Source organism: Malus sylvestris, chromosome 15, assembly GCF_916048215.2.
Source record: "Malus sylvestris chromosome 15, drMalSylv7.2, whole genome shotgun sequence".
Classification (NCBI taxonomy): Eukaryota; Viridiplantae; Streptophyta; class Magnoliopsida; order Rosales; family Rosaceae; genus Malus; species Malus sylvestris.
This window is the reverse complement of record NC_062274.1, coordinates 44785110-44802630: the sequence shown is the minus strand read 5'-3', so window position 1 is coordinate 44802630 and position 17521 is coordinate 44785110. Positions and strand designations below refer to the sequence as shown.

At 42.0% G+C, this 17521-nt stretch overlaps 1 pseudogene; it reads right to left on the bottom strand.

Annotated features, from left to right (window-relative positions):
- Positions 1-5566: 5566 nt before the first annotated feature.
- LOC126602071 (uncharacterized) lies at positions 5567-15513 on the bottom strand (annotated as a pseudogene).
- Between the last annotated feature and the right edge of the window lie 2008 nt (positions 15514-17521).

Here is a 17521-nt window from a genome sequence, read left to right as displayed (position 1 = left end):
CTTCCCCCACCACCTTCCGCCTCCTGCCTCCACGCGTCTCCTTCCCCCAAAACCCATATTCCCCTCCATCTCTCCCCCCTCAAAGCCCCCACCTTTAATCACTTATCTGTTTTTTTTTTCACTAGTTATCTTAGAAACCCCTGCAACCCACTACCTGCAAAACCACAACCCATAACCCAAATACCTGCAACCGTCGCCCAGGGGGGGTTGCGGGAGCTTATCGTCGACGGGAAGGGCAGAGGAAGGCAGGTGGGTCGTTGCGAGGGGGGTGGGGAAGGCAAGTGGGCATCGGGAAGGGAACGTACGAGTTTGGTTTCTTCTTCTTCTGGGGGAAGGGATTTTGTAAACATGAGTTACAGATAGGTGAGGGGGAAGGAAGAGGATCTGGGTTCGGGTTTTTCTGGGTTTTTAATTTTTTAATTTTTTTTTATATAAATAGGGTTAATATTATTGTAACATCCCACATCGCCCAGGGAGTGATCCTTAAATGTATATTTTCATCCCTACCTAGCACGAGGCCTTTTGGGAGCTCACTGGCTTCGGGTTCTGTAGGAACTCCGAAGTTAAGCGAGAAGGAGGCCAAAACACTCCCATTATGGGTGACCCACTGGGAAGTTGCTCGTGAGTTCCCAAAAACAAAACCGTGAGGGAATGGTAAGCCAAAAGCGGACAATATCGTGCTACGGTGGTGGAATGGGTCCGGAATGTGGTGGACCCGGGTCGGGATGTGACAAATGGTATCAGAGCCAATCCCTGGTCGGAAGTGTGCCGACGAGGACGTTGGGCCCCTAAGGGGGGTGGATTGTAACATCCCACATCGCCCAGGGAGTGATCCTTAAATGTATATTCTCATCCCTACCTAGCACGAGGCCTTTTGGGAGCTTATTGACTTCGGGTTCTGTAGGAACTCTGAAGTTAAGCGAGAAGGAGGCCAGAGCACTCCCAGGATGGGTGACCCACTGGGAAGCAAGGTTCTAAAAATCGGGCGGCGGGTTGGGGCCTAACGCTTAGGCGCCTAGGTGGGGCCTAGGCGGACTAGGCGGATTTAAGTAAATCTATCATATTTCATGTAAATAAGTGTCTGCTTCTACTTGAAATATATATAATTTCATCATAAACTACAAAATAGAATGCATATATATCATGAAGTATTGGAACATAATGAAATCATGTGAAATAAGGATATAATGTTTGTTCATTCAAGTATGCAACAAGTCTCTTACAATTTATTGGAAAAAAACAAAATGCAAAATGAAAGTTGTGTATTTTCTGTCTAAGTGAGTTGCAACCTAGGCGGGTGCCTAGGTGGTCTAGGCGGTGGGCTGGGGCCTAGGCATTAATCGGGGCGGTGGGCTAGGGCCTAGCGCCTAGGCGGCGCTAGGCGGGTATTTTTAGAACAGTGCTGGGAAGTTGCTCGTGAGTTCCTAAAAACAAAACCATGAGGGAATGGTAAGCCCAAAGCGGACAATTTCGTACTACGGTGGTGGAACAGGCCTGGAATGTGGTAGACCCGGGCCAGGATGTGACAATTATAATATTGTTAATGTATAAAAAAATTATTTGTTTTGCCACGTGGCAGCCACATAAGCACAAATGTGGCAGCCATGTTAGCATTTAACAGACCATTAGATGGAAATCCTAATGGAGGTGTTATTTTGAAATAAAATAGTACGTGAGGTATGAAAGTGAAATGTTTTAAAGATGTTGTATGTGGTTGTAATAGACCTCCAACCTGAGGGGTTTCTATGTAATTTACCCTTAAAATATTGCTCCTTTGTTTGAAATATGGGTGTCTTATTAGCATTTCAAAAACTTCATTGTGCATTACTAAGTGTTTTTATTTTATTTTTTAAATATAGAAAGTTTGAAGGCCATAGTTTTTCTGAGTGCAAATAAAAGTACCATAAAATATTATTGTTTTAAAACTTCATATAAGAAACTCTCATCTTATATGAGTGTTGAAGCACTAAATAATTAGTAACTTAAAACATGTTAACTACTTGTCTATACTCTCTTCAAAAAGTAATCTTATGATCTGTACCATTTATTTTTTATGCACTCATCCCAAATCATTGTAAAAATTCATTCAAATCGGAAGTTGTATTAAATGTTGCGGATTACAAGAAAGATTTTGTCATACAAGTACATTTAGCATAATATTAGCTTACTAATTGATTATCGAGGCACATAAGGTGATTAATTCAAAAGGTTATTGACGTGTGAGTTCTAGAACGATTGTTAAGAATCCACGTCATAATATATATATATATATATATATATATATATATATCATTTTATAATGCAAAGTTCCTTTTTGCAAGTAGTGGACTTCTATGATGGTTGAGTTCTTCCTCTTCGATGTTTTAGATTTAAGCCCTTTCATTCCCTCTATTGTAAATTAAATTAAATATTATCACTTGTATTAAAAAAAAGATTTTTTTAGGGTTCATTACAAATAGGACCTTGAGACTCCTATTTTCTAAACAAATAGTTACCTAATCTTAGACATTCAAATAAAATTCTAATTTCAAATAGATTGTCATGTAGATAGATATGTGACCAATTATTACAATATTTTACAACCTATGACACGAGTTGAAACCTTAATTATGTCAATAATGTTATTACTCACCCTAATTATGATGAGCAATAAGCTCCATATAGAAATTTTACATTTCAAGTATCATAAATATTAATATCATATAAAAAGAGGGAGGAGCTCATTAATTTGAATAACATGCATCTTTATTTTTTTTCAAAAAAAAATCATAGGCATCTTCCGTATGAAAGGAAATTTCTTTGTGGGTAAATTATTTTGTATTTATTATTACACATATTAAACATGTTTTATTATTATTACATATACTTATGTTTATAAATAAACAAATAAATGTTTAATCAGATAGTAATTCTTTGTAGATGACGTTTTACGACAACCGGGGATATATTTTTATTTTTTTATTACATAACATGTACATATTATTATATAAACTCCGCAATTACCCTAAGCGGTCACATATTTTTAGATTTTATCCAAATGTAGAAGTAAAGAAAAGTTTAATATCTTCATGTAGAAAACTTCTCTTTACATGTCTTCGAAAAACATATCAAGGTAGTAGAATAAATACAAAATATAGTCAAATTCTCCTGTTACATACCGTGCATAGATCATTATAAAATCGGAAACACAACCTTAATGTTTCAACCATCAAAGCTTCGATCATCCACATGGAAAGAAGGATTAAGAACTCTTAAACCCTCATGGCTAATAACAACACTCCCTACTACAATTTCATGCCAACCAAAGCTGAAGAAGAGAAGGCGAGGGCCAACATGAAGGTGAAGAACACTTTGTACTACAATTTTATGCCAAAAAAGGTTGAAGAAGATGCAGCGAGGGTCAACAATCGCGAGCACCAAGTAACACGCGCTCGTGTGGAAATCAAAGAGCCTTTAGAAACAGAGGACTACCTTGGATCGTAAGACGAGGTTCGAACTTAAAAACTTCTTTTATTATTATTTCTTTTTGCTAGGAAATAACTTGATTTATTTAATTTTTAATAAATTTGTGTTTGAAGACTTATTTGACTCTCTTTGTTTGCTAAAGAGACATAATTATACTTTATTCGTGTCTCCTTGATTGAGTGGAGACACCAAAAACGATGAATATCTAAGAACTTTTTGAATTGACGCTAAGAGAGGCAAACGTGTTCATCAATCCAAATAGAGACCCTAACAACCTTTTCACTTATCTTCTCATTTAAACATTCTCGTTTCTAATCACACCACGTAACAGAGGAAGTAAACTAATGAAATTTTAATATTTTAAAATTTTAACTTTGAGTGCTAGTAGAGTACACGTGTCATAAGAAATTGAGAAGATTATTAGCATATCTCGTTAGCAAAACATGCACGTTAGCATGAGGAAATTATAACAAATAATCATGAAAAATTGTAAAACCATACTTAATTGATTTCTGAAATGATACCTCTAATATGTGTGTTTAATGAGTCGAGGATGAAGGTTTCAAGCCTTCAACTTCAAGGATGAGTGTCGTTAGTTTCATTTGTGAGGATCGACTTGGAATGTCCCGATCTAGATTTATTATGAAATAGATTTGTTTGGGCTCTTGCTTTTAGCCCCGTTTTTCAACCAACCAAAAAAAGGATGAGTGCCGCCTTACTCTTATAAATAAAGCGAATAGTTGGGAGTTAAACATTAACCCAAATTAGGTTTTACTTTTACAGTGCAAGACCCAAAATTGGAAGACATCTATTGACATTATAAGCTTCCTTGTAAGTTTATAACTAGAGACAATCATATGGCAACAAGATGGAACTAGGGCTGGGCACGGGCCGGGGCGAGCCGGGCCGAACCTAAGTTTGTAGGAACCGGAGGTTAAACGAAACGGGCCGGGACGGGGCGGGGATTGGATTTTCTTGTATAGGAACCGGACATTACCCGGCCCGGTTAAAACGGGCCGGTTCGGGCGGGTCCACGGGTACCCATTTTTTCTTTTAGCCATAGAAGAGAAGGGACGACCTCGTTGAGGTCGTCTTCCCCACCACATACGAGAACAAGCAGCACAGCTGCACAGCAAGCAATAAATGAAAGCCCAGATGCAAAAACAACAAATCAAACCCCTTTAATCATGCACACAGACAAAACCAACCACCAAACAATGATCAAAACATCAAAATTGAAAAGAAACAACAATCAACATATAAACAGGAAAAAAAAACATAACAGAACCCAGAACTCGCAAGGATGATACTGTCCTCGATAGTGGTGGTGGGTGGTGGTTGTCGCGCCGGCGATAGTGGTGGTGGGTGGTGGTTGTCGCGTCATCTTCGTCGATCTGGAGCCCACCATCATCGACGAGCTCGCTATCGTCGTCGCGCCATCATCGTCTATCTTCTATCTCTACTATCCCTCAGGTCCCTCGGAGCATCTCCGATCTAGATTCTGGAGCCTCATGTCATCGTCGACGCCATCTTCGTGTAAACCCTAGAACTCGAGAGGACTCTGACAGAACGAATCAGACAAATTGAGAGAGAAATGGATCAATTGCCGTCGGATTCAAGCATCGCCGACACCACCTCAGTGTAAACCCTAGTTCTCAGGCCCACCTCGCGGTACCCTAGCTCATCGACGGCGGCGATAATGATGATGATGGTGGCGGCAATAAAGGAGAGGAGATTTTGCATGTTGGAAGGTTGAAGGAGATTAAAGGAGGAGAGATCGAGGGAGGAGAGATCGAGAGAATGGAGGAAGTGAGTATGAGAATGAGAGTCTTGGGAGTCTCGGACAAGAATAAGAGAGAGAGAGAGGGTGAAATCAACGGTAGGAAATCAACGTAGGAAATCAAGGTAGGAATCAACGGTCCGGGCCGGGGGCCCGTATTTTCCCATTTCTGTACCCGCCCCGCCCCGTTATTTACATGTACCCGCCCCGCCCCGTCCCCTTTTGAATTTACAATATCTGTACCCGCCCCGTACCCGCCCCGTACCCGCATTACCCGCCCCTACCCGCGGGTCCAGGACCCGTTTGCCCAGCCCTAGATGGAACCATCAAACTACAACTATGATACAGTCAGACCAAGTTGGCAGCCCGTCGGCAGACGCTAGTCATCGACATCCACGGAGACAATCTCTTCCTTCACAACCCACAAGAATGACAAGTACATAAAATAGCATAACAATACCAATTTTCCAGTACTAAACGATAACAGTTGCAAAGGTTGCCACATGGGCAGTGACTATATATTTGATCTGGAGGCACTTCGCACAAACAAGCAATAATGATAATCCTCTAATTGGCTATCACAAACGCCCACACACTAGCACAAGCACAGTTGGTACAAATCTGCCACAAAGACGGCAGATGGAACAGACTTATAACAGAACACACAAAATGTCTCCGCGACACAAGTGAGACCACATCAAACCATGCTAACAAGTGAGGCCACATCAAAACCATCTCACACGCGGGCTACATCACTCGCTAGGCAAGACATAACCCGCTAGATGTGGTACAAACGTACTGAACCTACAGTAATCCGAGAAACGAAATCCTCCGGTTGGCTCTTCTTCGATGATTGGCTCATCTCCACCTGCAACTTTACCACTTCTAGTGAGATCTGCCATAACTGTGAGCCAAGCAAGGCAAGGCCGCCACAGATCTGGTCAGGGAAGGCAGTGCTGCCAAGGATTAGTAAAGATGAGCCACATAACCCTGAAAATCAAGCCATAAAGGGAAGATCCGACCCACCAACAACCAATAACCCACCCAAGCCAGTGGATCTTGCGCTAAATCAAGGGAATAGGCCTTGTTAGCCAGTAAATCTCGATTTTTGGGGCGGAGGCTGCATCAAAGCCGTGAAGAAACTGCCCACAAAATGTTGGGGAGAAGAGGGGCTGCACAGCACCAAGCAAGGAGTGGTCGGGGGGAACTAGGGAGGCGGAGAGATTAGGAGAAGTGGGGAGGTGCTAGAAGGAGGGGGGAGAGGCTGACGACGGCCCCAAGCCAAAGCAACGACCAGTGACTAAGACTTTTACAGTGCTAGGGTTTCTGTTTGGGAAAGTTGAAAACTAATGGGATTTGTGACTTGAGGCCCCTAAACCCTAAACCCTGAGCTTTTAGACAGAGCTTAAAGAAAAACAAATCACATAACTGCAATGTTTTCTGCAACAAAGCAACAAAACCACCGAACAAGGCTTCTCCCGTGCTAATTTAGCAGAGCAATTTAAGTGTTGTAAATAAGTGGCAGCACCCTAGGGAAAATATTCTTTCAATGGTCTTTAATATCTTTTAGCTTTTATCGTCTTTTGTGCATTTAGTCTTTTAATACTTTCTTTCAGGACATGGATGAATTTAGAGAATGTTTCAGCTGCATATGCTTCTTTGTATCTAGGGTTTTAGGAGTAATTATAGTATCCAACTAGTTTGATGGTGGTAGTTTCTACCGTTTTCTTGCAACCTCTTATAGTTCCTTATTTTCTTGTTGTTCTGTACTTCCAAAAACAGAGTAGTATTTCCTCATTGTCCTAAATAGAATTACTTGTATAGCTCATACCTATTCTTAGACTCTTCAGCTCACACCTATTCTTAGACTCTTTACCTCTATCCGTATTTAGGCTAGTTCCATTTAATTTTTGGTTTGCTACTGTTCTTAGTAACCGGCTAGAAATTAAGCAGCTAAGCCAAAAAAATGATCATGTGCATCTTTTCTTTTACTCCTGCCTTAAACTATTTTTCCTCTTCGTTTGCCTCAGTAACGGGTGCCAACGGCAGAGCCACCTAAGGACTTTGATGGTTCAGGGCCCCTCTCCCCCCATCCAAGTTCTCCCTTCTCCACTCCCCAATTCCCGCTCCTTCTTCCTAATTTTCCTCTCCCTTCTAAACAGCAGGGCCCCTCCTCCTCTATAACACAGGCTCAGCAACTCTTCATGCTGTCAACTCTAGTAAAGCCTATCTTTAATCTGGATAGAAAACCAATGTGTACTTCCTCTACCTTCCTTAAATGTGAGCTCAATGTGTTGTTTTCTTTACAATCTGCATTAACTGTCTACACTGTTCACTGCGTTATTCTGTCTACAGCACTACCTTGCACAAACTTTCAGGTTCTGTTTCTGTGTGTAGAGCTACTTCCAATTAAATAGTGGAGACACGAAAAACTTGAACCTAACAACCTTATGAATTGCCAAAATAGAGGGCAAACGTGTTTACGAATTTGAAAACCATGCAAGTTGACATGAGTAATTTTTCAAAGATACTTTTTTTTTTGGTTGAGGGGGGGATAATACACACTCCAAACAGGACGAACTTATAGCTCTTCAAATACTTAATCATGAATAAATTATATTATCATAACGTGATTAATCAATCATACCTCTGATGTGTGCTTTAGTGCTCTCACTAAATGGTGCACCTAAAGCTCTCTCCGCAAGCTCATAAAAGAAAAAGTATTGCCATCAGGTCCACTTACTTTATCTTTCTGCAAATATCTGAAACGAAGAACAAAACTTGAGATAGATACCTACGGATGGTCAATAACATACAATCATGACGATACAAAAGAACTGCAAATAAACAATCCATAACAAGTCAAACCTTTGCCGGACAAGTGTGTCCAGTGCTTGCTTTATGTTTGCTAGAACTGGATGGTTTTCATTGCTTTCATCTGATCCCATTTGTGTCAAATTATGCCAAAGATCCTCTGCAGTTCCACCAGGACAGCAAGAGTTGGTTCTCTTACAACACGACACAAGGTAACAGAAAATAAATGATTACTCACATTGGTTCTTAGCTATTTTTAAGACAATATGTGATGATGTATGATCTATACACTTTGCAACAAATCTCATTATACCAGATGTGGAAGAGCCCATTAAGCAAGCAGATCACCAACAACAACAACAACAACAACAAAGCCTTTTCCCACTAAGTGGGGTCGGCTATATGAATCCTAGAACGCCATTGCGCTCATTTGTGTCATGTCCTCCGTTAAATCCAAGTACTCAAGTCTTTTCTTAGGGTCTCTTTCAAAGTTTTCCTAGGTCTTCCTCTACTCCTTCGGCCCCGAACCTCTGTCCCGTAGTCACATTTTCAAACCGGAGCGTCAGTAGGCCTTCTTTGCACATGTCCAAACCACCGGAACCGATTTTCTCTCATATTTCCTTCAATTTTGGCTACTCCTACTTTACCTCGGATATCCTAATTCCCAATCTTATCCTTTCTCGTGTGCCCATACATCCCACGAAGCATCCTCATCTCCGCTACACCCATTTTGTGTACGTTGATGCTTCACCGCCCAACATTCTGTGCCATACAACATCGCAGGCCTTATTGCCGTCCTATAAAATTTTCCCTTGAGCTTCAGTGGCCTACGACGGTCACACAACACGCCAGATGCACTCTTACACTTCATCCATCCAGCTTGTATTCTATGGTTGAGATCTCCATCTAATTCTCCGTTCTCTTGCAAGATAGATCCTAGGTAGCGAAAACGATCACTTTTTGTGATCTTCGCTAGATTGCTCCGGTCATTAGTGTGGATAAGTACATAAATGGATAGAGATAGGAAAGCAAACACAAGATGTACGTGGTTCACCCAGATTGGCTACGTCCACGGAATAGAGGAGTTCTCATTAATTGTGAAGGGTTTACACAAGTACATATGTTCAAGCTCTCCTTTAGTGAGTACAAGTGAATGATTTAGTACAAATGACATTAGGAAATATTGTGGGAGAATGATCTCGTAGCCACGAAACTTCTAAGTACCGGAGTGTGGTATCGTCTTGACTTGCCTTATCTGTCTCATAGGTAGATGTGGCATCTTCTCTGGAAGTACTCTTCCTCCATCCAGGGGTGGTATCTGTAACTGGTGGAGATGCACAAGGTAATGTATCAATTTCACTTGAAGCTTACTTGTAGTTTCATGCTTGGTCAAGCGAGATACAAACCATGTAGTAGGAGTCCCCCAAGTCGCTGAGCTGGGGGATCTGCTAAAAGAGGTGACAGACAAGGTAAGCAATCAGAGCTCCGGCTGATTGTTCACATTCTCCCTATCTTGCAGGCAGCATGAAGGATAAAGAGAAGAAAAATGAGGAGAGATGATATGGGATACTTTTGCTTTTGAAGAAGTAACTTTCCACAGGCTTATTCTTGAACTGGGCTGGAGGGTTTTCTGGTTTCCTCCAGAGTATAAGGCCGACTGAAGAATTTGAGGGTCAAAACAAGTCCATCAAATCTAGAGTACGTTCGACCCTGCTGATATGGGATACTTTTGCTTTTGATAGAGTAGTGGATGTATCGGCACGTGTGCTGTTACGCTTGTCTCCACATGCTTCCTTGTATCCTTCTCACTTGCCCTATCTGTTCCTCAGGCAGATGCGGTATCTTCCCTGGAAACATAAGATGTTGAAGATGAGTACTCGAGAGCAATGCCAGGTAAGTAATCAGGTAAGGGGTTCCAGGCAGTCAGTTCCTGGCTGGAAGCTTGATTCCAAGTGTTGACTGATTGCTCTCTTTCTCCTTGTCTTGCAGGTAAGAACAAGGCCAAGGGAAAAGACAGGGAAAAAGCATGATATGGGATACTCTTGCTTTTAACCCTGATGATATGAGATATTCTTGCTCTAGTATAGCTTGTTTACAGAGGTATTATCGGGGGGAAAGAAAGCTGAATATTTCGAAAGGCTTTGTTGGGAGTGCCCTCTCAGATAAGAGAAAGGGTTGAGCATTTTTGCAGGTCTGCCTGTCCGTTAGGGATGGAAGTCGACATATATAGGAGTCTCCCTAACATCAAGTAATAATGCTATTCCTTTACCCTGCTTGGTTATAGCACGGTAGTGGGAGCTGCCAGCTTCACATGTTTTAATTCTGTCAGAGCACTTTGAAAAAGTGGTTTGTGGTATCTGGAAAGCTGATGTTGTGTGTGAAGATTACAGACCTGTTGGGGGTCTGGCTCTCGAGATTCGGAGAACGATGCCTCTTCGATTTTTGAGAAAGCAATCCTGCTGGGGGTCTGGCTCTCGAGATTCGGAGAGCGGTGTCTCTTCGATTTTTGAGAAAGTAATCATGTTGGGAGTCTGGCTCTCGAGATTCGGAGGGACGTGCCTCTTCGATTTTGGAGCAAGCAATCTTGTTGGGAGTGTTTTCTCGAATGTGAGTAAAGGTTGGGCATGTTTGCTAGTCTACCTTGCCACGAAGCACAGATGTTGACACACAGGGACTTTCCAATTATCCAGCAGTGGTACTGTTCCTTTACCCTCTCTTCGATTTTGAGAAAGTAATCATGTTGGGAGTCTGGCTCTCGAGATTCGGAGGGCGGTGCCTTTTCGATTTTGGAGCAAGCAATCTTGTTGGGAGTGTTTTCTTGAATGTGAGTAAAGGTTGGGCATGTTTGCTAGTCTACCTTGCCACGAAGCACAAAGGTTGACACACAGGGACTTTCCAATTATCCAGCAGTGGTACTGTTCCTTTACCCTCTCTTCGATTTTTGAGAAAGTAATCATGTTGGGAGTCTGGCTCTCGAGATTCGAAGGGCGGTGCCTCTTCGATTTTGGAGCAAGCAATCTTGTTAGGAGTGTTTTCTCGAATGTGAGTAAAGGTTGGGCATGTTTGCTAGTCTACCTTGCCACGAAGCACAGAGGTTGACACACCGGGACTTTCCAATTATCCAGCAGTGGTACTGTTCCTTTACCCTTGTGGGTAATAATATGGTAGCTAGACCTTCAAAATTTATGTGTCTAAACTTTGTTAGTGTTGTTTCTTTGCAATTCTTTTACCCTTCTTGGTCAGAGCGATGTAGTGGGAGCTGCAAGCTTCACGTGTCTCAACTTTGTCAGAGAACTTTGGCAAAGTTATCTGTGGTACCCATGAGCTACTGTTGCGTGTGGGAAGTGGGTGATTGAACAGTACGATTCATGTGCTTTCTACTTCGCCAGAAATCTTCGACAGAATGCCCATAATTTCCGCAAAGCTGAGTGTGCGTGTGACAGGTGCTGACAAGGCTGGAAAAGTAGGTGCCTCTTCGATTTCTGAAATCGGCCCTCGTGGTCTCTGAGCAGCCCAGCTTTTGAGAAAGCAAGCCTCTTCGATTTATGAGATCGGCCTTTGTGGTCTTTGAGCAGCCCAGCTTTTGAGAAAGCCAACACCTCTTCGATTTCTGAGATCGTCCCTCGTGGTCTCTGAGCAGCCCAGCTTTTGAGAAAGCAAACGCCTCTTCGATTTCTGAAGCTTCGTCGAGTGCAGATTTTTATAGGGGCTGACATTAAGTTCCAAAGCACACTTGAATATCCACCAGTAGAAGCTCCATTCTTGCACTTCTAAGATCTTGATTTGTCCGACCTCTTCTCTCTTCAACACCTTTGAAAATGTCTGGCCCCTCCGACCGTCGTTTTGACTTGAACCTTGTTGAAGAGGCAGCCCCGCCTTCTCCAGACAACATATGGCGCCCATCCTTCGTCTCCCCTACTGGTCCTCTTACCGTTGGGGATTCCGTGATGAAGAATGATATGACCGCTGCGGTAGTGGCCAGGAACCTTCTTACTCCCAAAGATAACAGACTACTTTCCAAACGGTCTGATGAGTTGTCTGTTAAGGATTCTCTGGCTCTCAGTGTTCAGTGTGCAGGTTCTGTGTCTAATATGGCCCAACGCCTATTTGCTCGAACCCGCCAAGTTGAATCATTGGCGGCTGAAGTGATGAGTCTCAAACAGGAGATTAGAGGGCTCAAGCATGAGAATAAACAGTTGCACCGGCTCGCACATGACTATGCTACAAACATGAAGAGGAAGCTTGACCAGATGAAGGAATCTGATGGTCAGGTTTTACTTGATCATCATAGATTTGTGGGTTTGTTCCAAAGGCATTTATTGCCTTCGTCTTCTGGGGCTGTACCGCGTAATGAAGTTCCAAATGATCAATCTCTGATGCCTCCTCCTTCTAGGGTTTTGTCCAGTACTGAGGCTCCGAATGATCCCCCTCCGGTGCCTTCTCTTTCTGGGGCTCTACCGACTGCTGAGACTTCTCCTAAGCAACATTTGTGAAGGCTCCCTCTTGTTTGTTTATTTTGACTCAAGTATATGTACATATTTGTAACTTATCGGGGATATCAATAAATAAGTTTTCCTTCATTTCAACGTATTGTGTTAAATACACCAAAGCCTTCTTCGCTAAGTTCTTTGAATTTTCTTTTGTTGAAGCTTGTATGTTGAAGTTTTGTGAGTGGAGCATATAGGTTGAGGTAGTGTTCCCTTAATTTCCCGAGTGAGGAAAACTTCTCGGTTGGAGACTTGGAAAATCCAAGTCACTGAGTGGGATCGGCTATATGAATCTTAGAACGCCATTGTGTTCTGTCCTGTGTCATGTCCTCCATTAGATCCAAGTACTCTAAGTCTTTTCTTAGGGTCTCTTCCAAAGTTTTCCTAGGTCTTCCTCTGCCCCTTCGGCCCTGAACCTCTGTCCCATAGTCGCATCTTCTAATCGGAGCGTCAGTAGGCCTTCTTTGCACATGTCCAAACCACCGTAACCGATTTTCTCTCATCTTTCCTTCAATTTCGGCTACTCCTACTTTACCCCGGATATCCTCATTCCTAATCTTATCCTTTCTCGTGTGCCCACACATCCAACGAAGCATCCTCATCTCCGCTACACCCATTTTGTGTACGTGTTGATGCTTCACCGCCCAACATTCTGTGCCATACAGCATCGCCGGCCTTATTGCCGTCCTATAAAATTTTCCCTTGAGCTTCAGTGGCATACGGCGGTCACACAACACGCCGGATGCACTCTTCCACTTCATCCATCCAGCTTGTATTCTATGGTTGAGATCTCCATCTAATTCTCCGTTCTTTTGCAAGATAGATCCTAGGTAACGAAAACGGTCGCTCTTTGGTATTTCTTGATCTCCGATCTTCACCCCTAACTCGTTTTGGCCTCCATTTGCACTGAACTTGCACTCCATATATTCTGTCTTTGATCGGCTTAGGCGAAGACCTTTAGATTCCAACACTTCTCTCCAAAGGTTAAGCTTTGCATTTACCCCTTCCTGAGTTTCATCTATCAACACTATATCGTCTGCGAAAAGCATACACCAAGGAATATCACCTTGAATATGTCTTGTTAACTCATCCATTACCAACGCAAAAAGGTAAGGACTTAAGGATGAGCCTTGATGTAATCCTACAGTTATGAGAAAGCTTTCGGTTTGTCCTTCATGAGTTCTTACGGCAGTCTTTGCTCCTTCATACATATCCTGTATAGCTTGGATATATGCTACTCGTACTCCTTTCTTCTCTAAAATCCTCCAAAGAATGTCTCTTGGGACCCTATCATACGCTTTTTCCAAATCTATAAAGACCATGTGTAAATCCTTTTTCCCATCTCTATATCTTTCCATCAATCTTCGTAAGAGATAGATTGCCTCCATGGTTGAGCGCCCTGGCATGAACCCGAATTGGTTGTCCGAAACCCGTGTCTCTTGCCTCAATCTATGCTCAATGACTCTCTCCCAGAGCTTCATTGTATGACTCATTAGCTTAATTCCCCTATAGTTCATGCAATTTTGTACATCGCCCTTATTCTTGTAGATAGGCACCAAAGTGCTCATTCGCCACTCATTCGGCATCTTCTTCGTTTTCAAAATCCTATTGAAAAGGTCAGTGAGCCATGTTATACCTGTCTCTCCCAAAACTTTCCACACTTCGATTGGTATATCGTCTGGGCCTACTGCTTTTCTATGCTTCATCTTCTTCAAAGCTACACCCACTTCTTCCTTCCGGATTCTACGATAAAAAGAGTAGTTTCTACACTCTTCTGAGTTACTCAACTCCCCTAAAGAAGCACTCCTTTCATGTCCTTCATTGAAAAGATTATTCATCAATGACTTTGGCTTATATATAAGCTATTTCCCAACCAAATTGTTTTGCCAGCTATCCTGGCATCTTTCCTTTCACAAATGATTAGCTTGTAAACATAAAATTACAAATAGAACCAAAAGGTAGCCATACCTTCAGTCATTTTACCGCCGGATATATGTACAAGACTTAGTATGACAAAAATGAAACCATTGAGAGGAACCGTATGATCATTGTCATTGAAGACATACTTCTTATACACATCAGAAGGAAGCTTACTTGTGATGCAATAGGATTTTGCCTCCGCAGGACCTCAATAATGTGTTCATAAACTACTGTCAAAACCCAAATCCTTGAAATTTCTAATGAATGATATGCCCTGTGCAAAATCACAATTGAACATTTTCCGAAAGGGAACATATAACCTCTAATTGAAAAAAAAAAAGAAAAAAAAACTACATTTCCTGCAACTTAGGAATCTCAATCTCCATTATATATGGTTTGGCCAATTCCGGCTCATATGGTTATCACATGGATCCTACCATACTCGGACTGGAACAAATCACAACAAAATTACAATTCAAACAAATTTACAACCTTGAGCTTAATTAGCAACTCAATTATCGAAATTTCGAAAGTAAAGAATCTTACTCTGTTGCGAAAGGCGTCCCTGGTTAGCGGAAGAAGGACGAGACCTCTGAAGCTCCCGCATTTCGTACCCGAAAATGGTAGAGAGCTTCTGTATAGCCTCATTAATGATGAACGTAGGAAGATTACGCTGGTGATAGTTCTTGGTGAGCAGCTGGGTGAGGTCCTCCCTCTTTATCGGACAACCCGAGCTGTGATGCGTCTTGAACAGCACGTATCGAATTACTTCTGCAACATGCTCGTCCTTTTCCTGAGAAAAAAAAGAAACCCAAAACGAAAAATCGCTGAAATTTGCGGAATTGATGCGAAAACTGAGAGTGAGAGTGTGTGAGTGCGTTCTTACCTCTTTGGAGATGTCGAAGTGAGAGAGATCTACAACTGGTTGGGACATGATGGAGGGAATTTGGGGATTTTTGCCTTCAATATAAAACCCTAGTTCTCTTTTCTCTTGGGCGATTTTCTGGAGGGAAAATCTGTGCCCTCTCACCGATGAGCCACTGAGGTTTGGAGACTGAAAGGCAACGTTACGAAAACTTCCGATACTGTTCATTTTAACAAAAAAAAATTATATTTTTACACTAAAAAGTTAATCCTGGTATTATTCATTTTATCCTTACTGTTAAAACTCAAAGTTTTCAAGCTATTTTCATTAGTTTTTCTTCTATTTTATAGTTTCATACAAAATCCTTTGCTAAGTGAAAACACACTCTCTATCTCTGAGACTTGGCATTTTGGACCCAACCTGTTAACTTGACCTGACCCGACCCGTTAATATTAGTATTTAGGTGGATGCTTAACGGGTCGGGTCGCAAACGGATGAACTCATTAAATAACGGGTCACTTTAGGTCAACCCGTTAACATCCGTTAGCACTCGTTAGTTGAGGATGTTTCAGTAATTTCACTTTTGGGATTGCTCGCATAGGGCGAAATGATAGCGGTCCAAGAGACAAGGTTTCTCCTGGGCATTCCATCAAACAGTTGGTGGGCATAGTCTAAATGACCAAATTTGGCATACATATTGATGGAAAAATCGTCAGCTAAAGATAGATTATGTTTTTTTTTTTCAAAAAACTTTGTTAAAGAATTTGACCTCCGCTCAAAGAATCGTTGGCCAAAGATAGATTATGTTTTTTTTCCAGAAAACTTGTAGGTCCTCCATTATCCCCTCATTGATTCAGAGTTCATTCAACCTCCGCTTCCGCCATGGGCATTAAGACCAGAAATGGGCATTGATCGATGAGCAAAATCTGACAAAAGCTTCCGCTTATGCTCATCTATGTGAGGAAGACTAGCATGGAGAAGCTCCACAGGCATTTCACGATGTATCACTCTGGTGGCCTCTGAACCAATAACTTCTACGCTTTGCTGACTCTGTGTAAATATTGATTATACTATAGTTTCATACTTACTCAGGCAATACTTGGTGAGCAGACCAAAAAATTCATCGAATGATGCCTGCCAAAGGGCGCGGTTAGAAATGTTACCGCTTATAGCAACATGAAGGTCGCTTAAGAGTATAGTTGCATTGGAATGCAAAAAACAAAAAATTTTAACAGGTGAAACGGGTTGGGTTCGGGTGACCCGTTAGCCTAACGGGTCAGGTTCAGGTGTCCTATTAGCTTAATTGGTCGAATTGAAACAAATCCAAACCTGATAAACCTGACCCGTTTACAGGTCTATTCTGAGCCTTTGTCATCTCTCTATGTGAGTTTTTCCATCTTCGCTTTTTCTCCATAGCCGCCGGCCCTAGCTTCGGCACTGGTTGGTGGCAATCATCTGCTTTATTTCCTTGTTATTTCTTTTCGTTTCCTTTTTCTTCAATTTTCCACTGTCTACCTTTCCTATCTGCCTTGCTATTCCACCTTTTTTTTATGCTTTCGATCTTCCTTCACCTCCATTCTCCTTCCATTTCCATGACTTTCATCCTTTCACTATGTTTCTCCCATTTCTTCCACTCCCACTTTAGGTTGGCTCCATCCTTCCTCGTTGCTTCCTCTTTTTCCGATCTGCAATCTCCTTTCTTCATAGCACTCGGCTGTGGTTCTTTTGGAATGTGCGTAGAGTTTTTACTCGGGTGTACACACCACCACCTTCCACTTGCTTGCCTTTATTGGCACTGTCGTTGGTGGGTTCTCCACTGACTTCTTTTGTATTCTGGTTCCATTTAGCACAGTGGTTGTTGCAGGATGTAGGAGTCACCATCTTCTTCTTTTTTGGGAGGTGGATGCTTGACGGCGGTCCGGGGCGTTGGTTTACACTAACGGGGATGTTCTGTGTAAGCGGCTGGAGGCATTTGTAGAAGGCTAGCGTGTTTTGTTTGTGGTGTTTTAGTTTTTGGGCTCTAACTAGTGTTTTGGGTTTTGTGTTGTGTAACTTTGGGTCCTTTTGTTTTTGCTGTGTATCACTTGTTTTGACCTCATGTGTTTAGTTGTTTATTGGTAATAAAATTCGCATTTTGATCAACAAAATAAATGAAAATCTCTCAAAATCTATGAGATTTCGAATACTTAG